The following is a 15,070-nucleotide window of genomic DNA, read 5'->3' as shown; positions in this document are numbered from 1 at the left end:
GTCAGAAAAAACAAATTCCAGAGGGATAGGGTTATTTGCTAGGGCAGAGACTAAAGAACACGACATTTATCTAGGTAACTGGAATTTATCCTAGGATGGATGATTTTAAAGGAAAAGCCCCTACCCAATGAATGCTAACTCTCCACCTCACTTACCCCATAGAGGCCTGGCTTTCTTAAGCCGGAGGCCCTTATAGGGAGACTCCATTTCCAACCTCCTATGGGAAGGGGAGAGGGAACATTTTTTCCACTACACAAATCAGGATTCAGTACCTAATTATCTTCTCACCCTAAATGCTCGCCCTAGCCCCCTCCTCTTCTCTCTCCCTATAGCTCAAGAGAGACCTCTACCACAGTCCTGACAAAGCCCCTGAGCCTGGCTAGACCCACCCCTGCGTCACAGAACTGTACATCCACCTGCCTACAAGGCATGTCAACCTGAACACCTCAGGATGACCTTCTCTTCCCTAAAACCTGTCAAAACAGGCACGATATGAGTCTTCCAGCTACCTTCAAGAGCTTGTTTGCCAATACGGGGGTAATGGCCACTATGTGGGAAAACCCAAAAAACCTAACGTTCCCATCACTGCAGGAAGTTCCACTGGACAGCACTGCTTTTGAAATTGGGTGGGTCACTGTGAAATGAGAAAGATCTAAACTGGACTCTGAGAAATGAGGGGATTCTAGAAGCAAAGAGCAAAGATGTGGAATGGGATAGGATAGCAGACTGTCACAGAAGCCAGGGGCTGGAAGTACCCAGAATGGGAGTCTGGTCTTATCCACATGCAGTGAGGTTTTAGAGCAGCAGAATTATGCTGCAATCTAAATCTAATGTATTTTGATCATATACTCTCTCATTAGATTACTAGTCCAGTTCTGCATGGAGCTTGTCTATTTCTACCACTTTCACTTCACTGAATTTTTCTCACAGCTACTTAAGAGTCAAACTCTCATTCAATAAGATCAATTGTCATTTTAACACAATCAAAGAAAAGGTTTAAAAGTAAAAATACCGCCCTGGCTGGTGTAGCTCAGTGGATTGAGCACGGGCTGCAAACCAAAGTGCCGCTGGTTCGATTCCCAGTCAGGGCATATGCCTGGGTTGCAGGCCGAGTCTCCACTTGGGTGCACAAGAGAGGCAACCACACATTGATGTTTCTCTCCTTCACTTCCTCTCTCTCTAAATATAAATAAAATTAAAATATTTTTTAAAAAGTACAAATACCTTGGCTGGTGTAGCTCAGTGGATTGAGCTCGGGCTGTGAACCAAATGGTCACCGGTTCAATTCCCAGTCAGGGCACATACCTGGGTTGTGGGCCAGGTCCCCAGTGGGGGCCATGTGAGAACCACACAGTGATGTTTCTGTCCCTCTCTTTCTCCCTCCCTTCCCCTCTCTAAAGAAATAATAATGATAATGATAATAATAAATAAAAGTAAACTAAAAATCTGTTTCTTTGGGGGTACACTTGATAAATGAATTGCATCACTTTTCCAACACTGGGTCTCTGCCCACCGTTAGAGATGAGGATCCCTAGAACACCTGCCTCACTCCCCCCCACCCGTCATGTTTAAATTGTACATGGCACACAAACATGGGAAACACCTTTTATTCACCACTGAATCCTCTCACTGCACACGTAGAATATCACACAGTGGCTGATTGCCTAGTAAGTCCTGCACTGGCAGAATTACCCAATTTAGCATGTTACTTCAGGCAGGAAATTCCCTTTAAACAAGAATCCCTAAGTGGGAAATAAGAACCCATGAGCTGGAATTCAATTCCACCCTACAATAAGCAGTGCTTCAAGACTGAGGCTCACCATAATTCTAAGAAACCATCTAGTTCACACCCCTGACTTATGCTTTTCTTCTTTTTTCTTTTGCCGGTTGTTTAATTTTTTATCTGCCCAGAGTAATGACCCTCCCTGACTAATCCTCACGTTGCTCTGGTGTCTCCAAGGGACAGGTGCTTACTTGCAGAACTGTCCAGGTCTCTATCCAAGCCACAGCTGTCTTCACAGATGGACCAGCCTACCATCTAAGCTCCTTTCCTATGGAATGCCTCTCTTCCTTCTCAAACTGTCTGGCCTGACCTCTCAGGAGTACAATACTGAGGTCTACCTCATGCTCACTATGTACCATTCAAAATATCTTCGTAGGGCAATTCCTTTCTTCTACAGCTCATTGAAGAGAAGTCAGAAGCACATGGGCTCTGGAGCCAGCACTGTCACTTACCAGCTCTGTGCCCTTGCAACCCTAACCCTGCCCAAGTGACTCAGCTCTCTGGGCATCAGCTTCCTTATTTGCAAAATGGAGACAATACTGAGGACTTAAGGAACACACAGGGCCTTAGAAATCTAGCACCTGGCTCACAGGAAGCACTACAAATTCACTAAACTGGAGTGGTCATAAACATATGCTGAAGCTCTCAGTCTGGGGACGGAAACATAGTGAGGAAGGAGAAATAACCCACATTACAGCTCCATACATTAAGGCTGACAAAGACAGCAGGATGATTCATGTTAGACTTCACCATTTCAGAAGAGGCGAGCAGTTAAGTAACAGGGAAAAAAGGTACATTCAGAAAAGGTAGTTACCCTTTACTGGGACGTCTACTCATAGGCAACTTTTGCTAAAAGTCTTGATGTTTTTCACAAGGAGTCAATGATCAATGAGAAGCATGGTCTCAAGATAAACAACAGTAATGCATGGTTCTGGAAAGCAAGCAGAAAAAGCCACAGAAAGGGAGGTACCCAGCTCTCACAAGTGTAAGGCAAGGATGCTTGCATGGGTTCCCAGAGCAAAAAAAGGAGAGATGTCCTGAGAGATGAAACTGAGAACAGGCAAGCTAAGCTGCAACTCAAAAGGCCTCCAACATCGGTAATCTAAAACTGCATTCCTGGGATTACAAAGGTATGTTAAATTATATTGAAATAGCCCTGGCTGGTGTAGTGGATTGAGCGTGGGCCTACGAACTAAAGGATCATGGTTCGATTCCCAGTCAGGGCACATGCCTGGGTTGCAGGCCAGTTCCCAGTGGGGGACACAAAAGAGGCAACCATACATTCATATTTCTCTTCCTCTCTCCTTCCCTTCCTCTCTAAAGATAAATGAATAAAATATTTTTTAAAAATTATATTGAAATAGATGAACAAGAAGGTGGTGTCATTTCCAGATGACAGCTCACCTGTCAGCTCGAATGATTCCTACTGTCAAAAGGAAAACAAATGAAGACATATACACACAACTTTTTTACTTAGCAACTTTTTGTAAGTGAAAGTCAAGTAATTTTTAATGGTAATTACAAATGAAACCAACTTACACATTCATAATACCACTTCTTACCAAACTCTTTAATGTACCCTATCTTGTTTGTTTCTCTTAATAGCAGGGAGAAACTGCTATTAAGTAACAAGTCATGGCTGTTCATACAAGACTGTATTTCAACTGAGCAGAGAGCGATGGGATTAATTCAACTCAACACCAATAGTTAATAGGAGAAATATCCACTAGCACATGCAAGTTTAATCTTTACACTAGTTTAAGAAGGAGCAAGAGTTTTTAACATGCACTATTTTTAGAAGTAATGATTCCTTTCTATCCTCCGACAAATCTGCCCCAATTACAGAAGTATGAATTATTCAAGCTTATGGTACTGCACTTCCTATTCTTTCACCAGACAGGGATTTGGGGATAGAGAATATAGTGGCATCATGCACACCACCTGGTGTAGCATGTTCACAGTCCTAAGCATAAGCATATTATGCTTAAGAATGGTCTGTATCCCTCAGTCTGCAGGTTCAAGGGCATGCACGAATATATGTCCCACTGCAGACAGCAGGTGCTAAGCCACACAAGGGACCACAGCCATAATCTTTCTAAGTCCACCCACATCCAACACCACCAAATGATCAGGCTGGCTAGTGACCCTTTGGGTTACCTCGGCAGCAAAGCCTCCAGGTAGACACCAAGTCCTGGGGAAAGTTTTAGGAACAGCGGGAGCTTCAATGAAGAGCCCCAGAACACAAATCATCTTTCATCTACGGCACATGTGAAGGCCTATTCTGGCATATTCTAATATTCCTTATGTCCATGAGAGAGAACCAGTTGAGACAGTGGTGCACAAGGGCCCTGGACAGGTTTGTACCACTGCTGATACACCGGTTGAAGGCTCTGTAAAAATCTCTGGATGGAAGATTTTTACAAGAACAAAACAAAATGGGTGTTCCACATTGTTTCTGCTTCATAAATCTGCAAAGGGCTGAAAAAGCAGGGTGCATGCACAGAGGAAAGTCTTCAAGACCATCCAGAGCTTTTTAATTAACATAAGAAATTTCTCAGCCCTAGCTGGGTAGTTGAGTTTGTTAGAGCCCCATCTCAAATAGGCCAAGGTTGTGGGTTTGATCCCTGGTCAGCACACATACAAAAATCAACCAGTGAATACTGTTTTAATTTTAGAACTATAAGACGCACCAGACCATAAGATGCACCTAGGTTTTAGAGGAGGAAAACAGGAAAAACAAATTTGAAGCAAAAAAATGTGGTAAAATATTTAATAACGTAAATAACATAGTATTTCACCAATGTAACTGTAAGCTACATTTACTAGCCAGGTAAGCTACATTCTGACTATAAGACACACTGCCCCCTTTCCCTCCCAAATTTGGGAGGAGTGCATGTCTTATAGCCTGAAAAATATGGTGCATAATAAGTGTAATAACAAACCAATCTCTCTCTGAAAATCAATTTAAAAACATTTCTCATTCTTGAAGTAATCTAGTTAATTCATTTTAACACATGCTCCTTGGGTGGGCTTTAGGGTTCTAACCCTCCCCACAAAAAAAAACTGTTCAATGTTTGCACATAATACATTTTTCTGAAGAAACAATTCACAGCATCCACCACATCCTCAGAGAAACCTCCAACCTCCCCTCAAATTAAGAAACAATGCCCTAGTAAGAAGCAGGACTAGTCTCCCCCTTAGTTACTGCATCCTCAATTATTGAGCCCCTTAAAGGACTGACTAAAGCCAACAGCAAGATCTTTAGGAAAGTGATTACTCTAGCAGTGCTTAGCACTTGTTTTTGATTATGGGAATCTTGAGTAGCTTTCTGTAACCCTAGAGGAATGACAAGCAGCAGACTTTACAAGAAATTAAGTACAGAAACAGCTTATCAAATGGCAAAATGATGATAGTTTTCACAGGCATGGACAAAGATAAATTCAGTCTATTGAAATATTCTCCATTATAATTTCACTCACGTAGCATTTACTGAAATTTATCTATCCGGTGTCTTATCCAAGTCTTGCCCAGTGCTTCCTTGATAATCTAATTAAGCTCATTTAACCCATTCCCTGAAGGCCATTTCCCCCCCAGCCAACCCAGGCCTTTTCAACTTATCACCTGAGCCCTTTCACCCTCACAAGAGACTCTTGGTTTGATTCCTCCCAGAGCCCCCACAGCAGCTCCCTTTGTACCTGGGATATGGTAAAATAAACCATGTCTTTCATTTATTCCTCTACCACAGGGTTAGAAATATATACGTCCTTAACCGCATTCACTTTACCCTTTTCTTGAGTAACTAAGTCATTCTAAGCTGATTTCAACTAATTCTGGTTTATCACCTTAGTATGGAAAACTTCCCTTTTAGCCATCCAATAGCTCTGTATCAAATTAGGGGCTACACTCTACTCTTAGTGCAAAAAACAATTCAACAAAAGTACCCTATCTAGCATGTCTCATAACAATGAGCAAGTGAGGCGCAGAGACAGGCTACAAGTGCCATGTTTGAGGCAAGGTGGTTCAGCATTCCATCCTACACATGGTCAGAGATGGGCAATGACCTGAGACAGTCTACAGCCATCAGAGGGCACTACCCAGAAGACTCACTTTTGACCTTGAGGTCAGGATAGCAGAGTTAGAGAACAAGCTTTGATGTCCCCATTGGAACTTCTATATTCAGCTGTGCCTGAGCCCTGCTTCAGACTTCTTGACACATCAGCCAACAAATTTCTCTTGTAAGTAGTTTTATGTTTGTTATTTATATCAGAGAGACCTATCCAATACAGCCATTTACTAAACAAACAGAAATCTTAAGTAAAAAGTTGGAGAACAATATCATTATAAAACAAGTAGCTTGCCCCCCCCAACACCTCTCTTTATATGTATGTTCTGTCTATTGCAAACTACCAACAACCTTTACCATTACATGCTTCCCCAACTTCGCCACACCACTCCCACTCCCTACAGAGCTTTCTAGCAAGCAGTGGATACAAGAAAAGAAACTAAAGATCAATACAGTTCACCTGCTCCTAGAAAGCATATCCAGGAAGATCACCCTTAGGCAAGTGATGAAGAAACAGATCACAAAATTGACCGGGGGGGGGGGGGGGGGGGTCGGACAGCAGGAATCAAGATACCCACGGTTACCATAAAGCGGTATTTAAAGTGTTATTTCACACTGCGCTGATATTATCCACAAGAAACATACTTTATCATGTATAAAACACATAAAATCAAAGTTTTATAAAATACCCTTGAACACCCTTTGACATTTCTTTTTCCTTACACAAAGACTGCAACCTGCCCTGGCTGATGTGGCTCAGTGGTTGAGTGCTGGCCTGCAAATCAAAATGTCACCGGTTTGATTCCCAGCGAGGGCACATGCCTGAGTTTTGGGCCAGGGCCCCAGTAGCGGGACGGAGGACAAGCAACCACGTACTGTTTCTCTCCCTCTCTCACTCCCTTCCCCTGTCTTAAAATAAAATATTTTTAAAAAGGACTGAAACCTGCTTAAATCATTTCATTATTCATAGTTTGAAAGACACAAAGAATTACTTTCTCTTAAAATCTAGATTATGGTCAAAGTTCTTGGAGCCCAAACCTATTATCCCATTTCATACCTGAAAAACTGAAGCTTGGGAAGGTATGCAATTGGTCCAAAGCAGGTATAGTGTGTTCCTACAGCCCAGTTCCTCCCCCTGCCCCACCTGTGCTGGCAGGTCCCCACACCACGCAGTTCTCAGTTCTCCTACTTCAACCCTACCCTCCCAATGACAATCTGCTCCCACTAAATATGTGTTTCCCCAAACACAGTGTAAAGTGTTTCAAGTGTAAAATTCCCAAATTTATCTCTTCTTTTACACAAAACAAATCCTCAAATGCCAATTTACCACAGGCATAAATGTGTCATTCCCTGGGGTAGGACGACTGGGGAAATTAGCCACCCACAAGGACAGAGGAATTACTAATTCCTGTTCCTGGAAATTACACAATAATACCAAGCCCAACATCCCTCCCCTGGCACTGCTTCCAGTGTTCCACTGTCTGTGAACATAATAGCAACTAGGAATAAACAAGGAGTTTCAGCCTCAAGAGGATGAGACCAGGAAGGTGACCACAAGTAAGGCCTAGACAGTTTTCCCTCAAAGCCCTACAGGCACAGCAAAGCAAGCACTCCCCACCCCCCAATACAGAGGCAACACAGAGACTCCCCTTGTTCCCCAAATCTGAACATAATGAAGATGCAAGACAACCCCCCCCTTTAGGGATTATGTTACTTGCCTGAGCTCAAGGCCAGAAGGGGGTCAGACTGGGCCTGAAACCTGACAGAAGACTACATAGTTGCCCCCCTCCAGTACACAGTTCCATGCAAACTCAACCAGCACTGCTACCATAGCCCCAAGTCCTAGAATTTCCTACATTCAGCAAAACAGAACAATGTTCGTCAAGGAAAAGACCACAGAATAGCCTATACCTAGGTGAACCAAAGAAATCTTTATTTGTATGTCAAAGATCAAAAAGAAAATAAATGGCATATGCATGAGAGTACTCTTTAAAAAAACATATCTTCACCTGAGAATGTTTGATTTGAAACAGAAGGGAGAGAGAGAAGCAGGGAGAGGGAGAGAGGGAGGTGGTGGTGGGGGGAAACATCAATCAGCTGCTTCCCACACATGCCCCAACTGGAATAGAACCTGCATAACCTAGATGTGACTGGGAATTGAAACCACAATCTTTTTGTGTACAGGACAGTGCTCCAAACAACTGAGCCACCACACAGGACCATTCAAGTACTCTTAACTGGCATGTAAAAGCTCAGATTTGACCAATCTTTGAAACAAATATGTTCTCCAATTTGGAGAATGCCTTTTGGGTTTAACACAAAAGGCATTCCACATGGACTTGGATCCTAACAGTACCTAGTACTGGTGACTGGCATGGACTGGTTCTTTTGGCCAACAGGCCCAAAGTCCATTAGCAGGACCTCAACCTCCCAGCCAGGAACTCCCCTTTCAGCTGTCTTGCCTCCATTCCATGGAGGCCCTGACTTATGACACAACCTTCAAGAAGACCTGAATCCTTTCACCAAGGCCAGTTGTCAATACAATTTAAATCAGGGCCATAGAGGCAGGGAAGGCATGAAAGGATGCAGTGCTTGTGCACTGGAAAAACTTCAATACATCAGCAACTTCAGGCCACTGCTTTTCCTCAGATAACCAGGTTTTAATGAAACAGACAAGTGACAGTTTAGGCCTGAGTATGCATTGGACCATGTTGCCCCGCTGGCTCATTTCCCCAAACTTTTCAGCAGGATCCCAGGGTGGAAGCCCCCAGGACTGCTGCATTTCCATCAATCTCATCATCACCACTTTCAATCTTGCAGATAAAAACAAATTCTCACTTAAAAACCCCAACCCCCACTTTAAACAACCCCCTCTACCAGTCCCCTCTCATAGATCACTTGGAGGAAGACACACATGCAGCGGAGGCAGGGACTAGAAGGCAGCAAGCAGATCTTGGTGTCCTGGGTCTGCCTGGTGCACTTTCCTAGCCCTCAACTGCTGGACTGTCTTAGCTACATACCTAATCCCATTTTAATTCATGGCCATGGTCAATAACAGCAAGTAAGTAGCTAACCTTGAGAGGGTACAGCCTTCATTTTACCCTCAGCTGGAAGATTTGTAAATGAAGTTTGGGGAAGGCTGAGTGACAGTTGGAAGGCCACAGAGCAAAGAGCAGGGCCAGGATTCAAACTGGGGTCTAACTGGTGGTATTGGAGTAGGCTAGGAAAAAATGAGACAGGATGGGACACCAGGAGGCCACTCAAACCCTCCCTCATCACCCTCACCAGGTCATCAGATAACACTGAAATGCTAGTGTAGGGCCAGGAATTCAGGAAACAAAGTCCAGCTCCAGGCAACAGCAAGTAAAAAGGTCAAAGAGCAAGATCCTGAGACACTTCTGCTTCTCAGCACAAACTTTCAAGACGACAATTTGTTTGTAATACAATCGCTATTGGGGGGGGGGAATTAAAAACTTCACACCCTAATAAACAAGACACTGTGAAGCTGTGATCAGAGAAATGGAAATTCATGGAACTTTTCTTAAAAAACTAATCTGTATCAAGTTTTCAGAAACACACACCCTTTGGTCTAGCAATTCCCTCTCTAGACATGAAAAAAGAGAAAACTTAACAATCATGTGCGAAATTAGCAGAATTAAATTATAGTATGTTCATATGTTAGAACATTAGGCAACCATTCAAAACAGCATTTTGGAAATGTTCACAATGTAGTATTTCTGAAAACTGAAGAGTTCGGCCCAATTTTGTTACTCGTGTAAAAAGACAAATAAAAATGGAATTAAGAGATTTTGTAACATTTAACATCACCTTAACATTCTGTATTTTCCAATTTTTTTAAATTAATTTATTTATCCTTAGAAGGGAAGGAGAGAGGGAGAGAAATATCAATGTATGGTTGCCTCTCATGCATCCCCTGCTGGGAACTGGCCTGCAACCCAGGCATGTGCCCTGACTGGGAATCGAACCTCGATCCTTTGGTTTACAGACACGTGCTCAATCCACTGAGCTACACCAGCCAGGTGTATTTTCAAAGTTCTTCAAAATGACCATGCACTACTTTTGTTTAAAGAAAAAAACCCTTATGATCTCATTTTCCAATGTGGACCACCCAGTGCTATTCCCTTTCAAAGTTTCATCAAGAATGGAACGGGTGGCTGCTTTGCTCGAACTATGACACTAGACTCATTCTTCATCTATTTCTGTAGAATGGAACACATCCTATGATTTGTGCTGGGAATATGGATGCAATGTAATTAATGAAGTTCAATCACCTAAAAAAAAAAAGTTTTTAAAAACACCCTTTACTGCCCTAGCTGGTGTAGCTCAGTGGATTGAGTGTGGGCCCGCAAATCACACAATTACGGTTCAATTCCCAGTTGGGGCACATGCCTGGGTTGCAGGCCAGTTCCCAGCAGGGGACGCATGAGAGGCAACCAACCATACATTGATATTTCTCTCCCTCTCTCCTTCCCTTCCCCTCTAAAGATAAATAAATAAAATCTTAAAAAAACAAAACAAAACAAAAAACCCTTTACTGTATCAGGAGTACAAATTTGAGTTGTATATTCCAGATTGTTTTATGTGACTTATTAGCACTTAAAACCATTCTCTTAACAATGAACAATTAAAAAAAAAAGGAATCAGCCCTGGCTGGTGTGGCTCAGCGGATTGAGCGCGGGCCTGCGAACCATGCGATCACAGTTCGATTCCCAGTCAGGGCACATGCCTGGGTTGCAGGCCAGTTCCCGGTGGGGGACACATGACAGGCAACCACACACTGATGTTTCTCTCTCTCTCTTTCTCCTTTCCTTCCCCTCTCTCTGAAAATAAATAAATAAAATATTAAAAAAAAAAAGGAATCAAACCATGCAGACTGTACTACATGTCAACATACTGACATCCTTGCACTTTCTCTTCCTCATACTTTTAAATGGCCACACCATACTCCATCAAGCTTTTGTTTTAACCCCTCTACAAAAGCACCAGAAAATCAATGCTGTTAAAAAGGTCACTGTGTAGCGCTGTCTGGTGTGGCTCATTTGGTTGGAGCATCACCCCATAAGGTAAGGTTGTGGGTTCGATTCCTGGTCTGGGCAAGTACAATCCCAGTCCAGGCACATAACGGGAGACAACCAATCAATGTCTGTCCTTCTGTGTGTGTGTCTCTCCCTCAGCAATGGAGAAAAAAAAAAAAAAGTCCTTGGGTGAGGATTTAAAAAAAGTTCTCGTGTAGCCTCAAAAATTTAGTTACCATGAACCAACAATTCCACTCCTAGGGAACTTCTGAGAGAAATTAGTTATGTCCACACAAAAAATCTGTATGTGAACATTCATAGCAGCATTATTCGTAATAACCAAAAAGTGGAAACAACCCAAATATTAACCAACTGATGCATGGATGTTATATATCCATATAACACAATACCATTCAGTCATAAAAGGGATACTGATCAATGCTCCAACAGAAACCTTGAAAACATTATGCTGAATGAAAGCAGCCAGACAAAAAATTATGTGTTGTATGATTTCTGAAATATACAGAATAGGCAAGTACTGAATTATACACTTTAAATTGGTGAACTGTTATTATATGTAAATTAAACCTAAGTAAAGCTGTTATACATAACTTACATTCAATAAATGCTTGGGCAATTAATATACTAATAAAGAATATACATACCAAAAAGCCGCTGTACAATATTACTATCTTTTTGTCTTCCCTTGTACATAGTAAGAGCTCAGGAACTCTTGAAATGGATTGGCCAATCACATACACATGAAGTCAGAACATTAAAAAGAAAGTGCTCAATGTGTGTTTTTTTAATACCAAGTATTTGACAACATGAGATTCACATTAAGAAATCCTACCCATACTGATTTATTATTATGCACTTTATCTCTCTATTAAAACATTTTTCCAGGTCAGGATTGAAACAGTCTAAACCCACTCACCACATTTCAAACTACCAAATGAGAAAATATAGTAGAGAGTACACAGAAGCAATTGCATGCCACTGTCTTGACTTTTCCAGGGAACTTAAGGTTCTTAGTTAAAATTCACATACCCTGTGGAATTCACATTCCACAATCACTACTAACTGTGTCTGCTGTTAACAGTATTTATTACCTTGAGGAATTATTTACAGTGACTATTATGGACATGCCAAATTCTTGCTCAATTATCTGGCCAATTTTTTCACTCAAAGAATATTTTGGGTGCTCTTTCTTCTAGGTAATAAGGAAACAATAGAGAATAAAAATAGGCAAAGTGAAGCAAACAAAACCTTGCCCTCATGGAACTTAGGAGTCTAGTAAAAGAAAAATAATTTAAGAATTTTATTTTTATAAACTCAAGTCTTATGAATTAAATGTCAGCATCGGCAAGAAATCCCTACAGTCCTCACTTTGCAAATGTTAAATGTCCAGTCTTTTCTAAACACCCCAAAATCACGAATTTATGAAATGTTAGTAGCAGTTTTCAATGACAGGCTTTTCTTTCATTTCTACAGATTTGCCAAGAACAAAGACAAACATTATCTATTTCACAAGTTTATTCAAGATCAAGTATCCAAACACTTTACATGCATATAATTGTGACAGAGGACAGGGTTGTCAGATTTAACATCCCAGAATTTTCAAATCACTGGGGCACCAAAATATTTTTTCCTTTAAAAAAATAAACTCCAATCACCCTCTAGAATCTGTAACTCTCAAGGCGTTCAATAACCTGAATCGTGCAACACAAAAATATCCCCTACATCTAAAAGCGAAAGTGCAATGTAGTACTATAAACATCACAACAACTGGCTCAAAAAGATAACTACTGGAAACAAAGACTAAGACATTTACTCCACAGCTTGAGCCCTTAGATACTATGTTTCCTACCAAGGTAACGGGTATGATGGACAACGGCGGCGGGGGGAGGGAGGATGCATTTGGTTTCAGATCAGTCTTTCCCTTCTCCACTTAGTCAATGGAAACCATTTGAGAGTTTTATCTGCCCCACGTTGAAGCATTTGGGGAGAAGGGGTGGGTTATCTACAATGTCTTGCTGAAAAGATAATCCCTAGCCAAATTAAACCGAAAGGAATGTTTTTATTAAAATTATTGGCAAGGTCATAAAACTGCCATCCAAAACGTTCTTGAAATTGAAATCGCCTTCATAAATCTTATAGAACATCGCTTCCTTTGCAACTTCCAAGGACTACCAATTCCAAGGACTCACAATTTAAGGAACTTGACAGCCTCATTCATGAAAATCTCCCAACTGTTATAGCACCCAAGGGCCTCTGGCTTAGAGATACAGTGAGACTTGATTTTGGTAAACGGACAGCTACAACCCACTCAAAGGTAAGCAAAGGCACTCCTATTTTCATGAGGCACAGACTCCATCCAAGGGGTCACTCCTTGCATCAAATTCACAGGTAAAAAATTAACCCAAGGACCAAGACCATAAACCCTACCAGGTTACACGAAACAGTGAGTAAACAACTAAATTAAAAAAAAACTTCAAAAAACAATGTCTGGTCTTGATAAAAGGGAGGTCAGTCAGCCACTCAGCAAAAGCACATGACTCATCCAAAGGCCTGAACACCGTCCACTATACCAAAATGGGATTTCCCATCTTCGTCCAAGGCCGGACCTTGGGGGCGTCTCAATCGAGTAAAGCTGTGTTATTTCCGTTTGCTGGGGTCATTTTATTTCGCTGAATCACAACTCCATCACATTCCCACCCCAAACTACCACCCCATACAACACCGCAAACAGACGAGACCAAGGCAAGGACGCCCAGCGAGCACGGACCGAGCGAAACAAAGCGCCCAGCGAGAGGATACCAGGCTGGGTGTAGTTGGGTAAAGAGGCCCAGGCTCGCCCCCAAGGCAGGCGTGCAGCGGCAGCCTGTTCCTGGGGAACAGCCGTATTTTCCGCAAAGCTCCGGGGACACTCGGGAAGGTGAGGAAATGGGGGCGGGGGCGTGCTGCCCCAGTACGGGAAGAATCAAGGTGCTGAGGAAGGGAAAAAGCGCGCCGGGACCGGCCCACGTGAGCAGCCGGTCTGAGGCCTAGCTCTCCCCGGAGACCGCAACACCGCGGCCACCACGCCGGGCTCGGACTTACCCGAGCCGGGTGAGCCGCTGGCCCAGCAGCCGCCGCTTCCTCCTCCTCCTCCTCCTCACTTGACAAAATGGCGGCGGCAGGAAGTGCCGGGCGCCTCGGCCCGCCCCCTGCCCGCCCCCGACCGCCCGCCCCGGCGCAGCGCCCGCGCCCCCCGCCCGCACCCCGGCCCCGCCAACCAGCTAGAGCCCGGGGGCGTCGGTGCCAATGACGGAGCAAGCAGGGACCCGATGCCCCGACGCCAACAGTCCAAACGACCTCAGGACGAGCGAGTGGCGCGGGGACACGGGAGGCCCGCAGGCCTGAGCCCGCGTCGCCCCGGCCTCCCCGCCCTCGCGCCGCGCCGATGGCGTTGGAGCTGGCGCACCGGCCCCATTACGCAATGCAGGTGACGCGGCCCGCGCCGGGAGCGCTAGCCTACAGCCTCGCGCAGCCCGCCGCTCCGAAGGGCACCGGCCCTCACCTGAAACGCTAGGCCGCACGCTGCCCCCGCCGGCCGCCGCAACCTCTTCCTTGGGCTGCTATGCGGCGTCGGGGCCCGCCCGTCGCTCCCGCCGCTCCGCCGCGCTCACAGGCCCCGGTCGCCGGCGACTACCGCCGGCAGCCGCCACCGTCGCAGCCACTGCTTCGGCTCGTCCGCTGCGGGAGAACAGAACAAACAGCCCTGCCGCCGCTCCGCTGCCAGCGTACTGACGTCACCACGCAAGTTGCGAGCGCGGCCTAGTGTCGCCTCCGCCCGGCGTGCGCGCCCCTGAGGCCGTGGAGGCGCGCGAGTTTCGGAGAGTAGGCTTCCGAGAAGTAAGGTAGGTAGGCGAGTAGGGCTGGTTGGTGTTCTGCAGAACGAGTAAGGGAACTCCTCAGATGAAGGCTGGGGGACCCCACAGACTGATTGAGGGGCCCCGGAGACCAAGGGAGAGGACTTCGAAGACCGGGAGAGGAGGCTGAGGGCACCTCGCGGACAAGATTTCTGAGGGAAAGGATTTCTGAGACCCGTTACAGATTGAGGGAGGGGCAGCGAGGGGAGACTGAAGGCTGCGCGCGTTTCAGGGAAAAGATCTGAAGGCAAAGGGAGACGTTCACAATTTAAAA

At 44.4% G+C, this 15,070-nt stretch overlaps 1 protein-coding gene across 2 annotated transcripts in view; it reads right to left on the bottom strand.

Moving 5' to 3' along the window:
• BRD4 (bromodomain containing 4) overlaps nucleotides 1–14,687 on the bottom strand; it is an 80,082-nt gene extending 65,395 nt beyond the window's left edge. The window contains exon 1 of one of the 2 annotated variants that reach the window (XM_037162497.2): nucleotides 14,445–14,687. The gene's annotated coding sequence lies outside the window, so the exon portion shown is untranslated. The remainder of the gene's footprint in view (nucleotides 1–14,444) is intronic. The other variant, XM_037162515.2, reaches the window with a different exon arrangement.
• Between the last annotated feature and the right edge of the window lie 383 nt (nucleotides 14,688–15,070).

This window comes from Artibeus jamaicensis, unplaced genomic scaffold (genome assembly GCF_021234435.1).
Source record: "Artibeus jamaicensis isolate MK-2021 breed Jamaican fruit bat unplaced genomic scaffold, CSHL_Jam_final contig_477, whole genome shotgun sequence".
Classification (NCBI taxonomy): Eukaryota; Metazoa; Chordata; class Mammalia; order Chiroptera; family Phyllostomidae; genus Artibeus; species Artibeus jamaicensis.
Note: the sequence above shows the minus strand (reverse complement) of the source record. Positions and strands in the feature narration are given on the sequence as shown.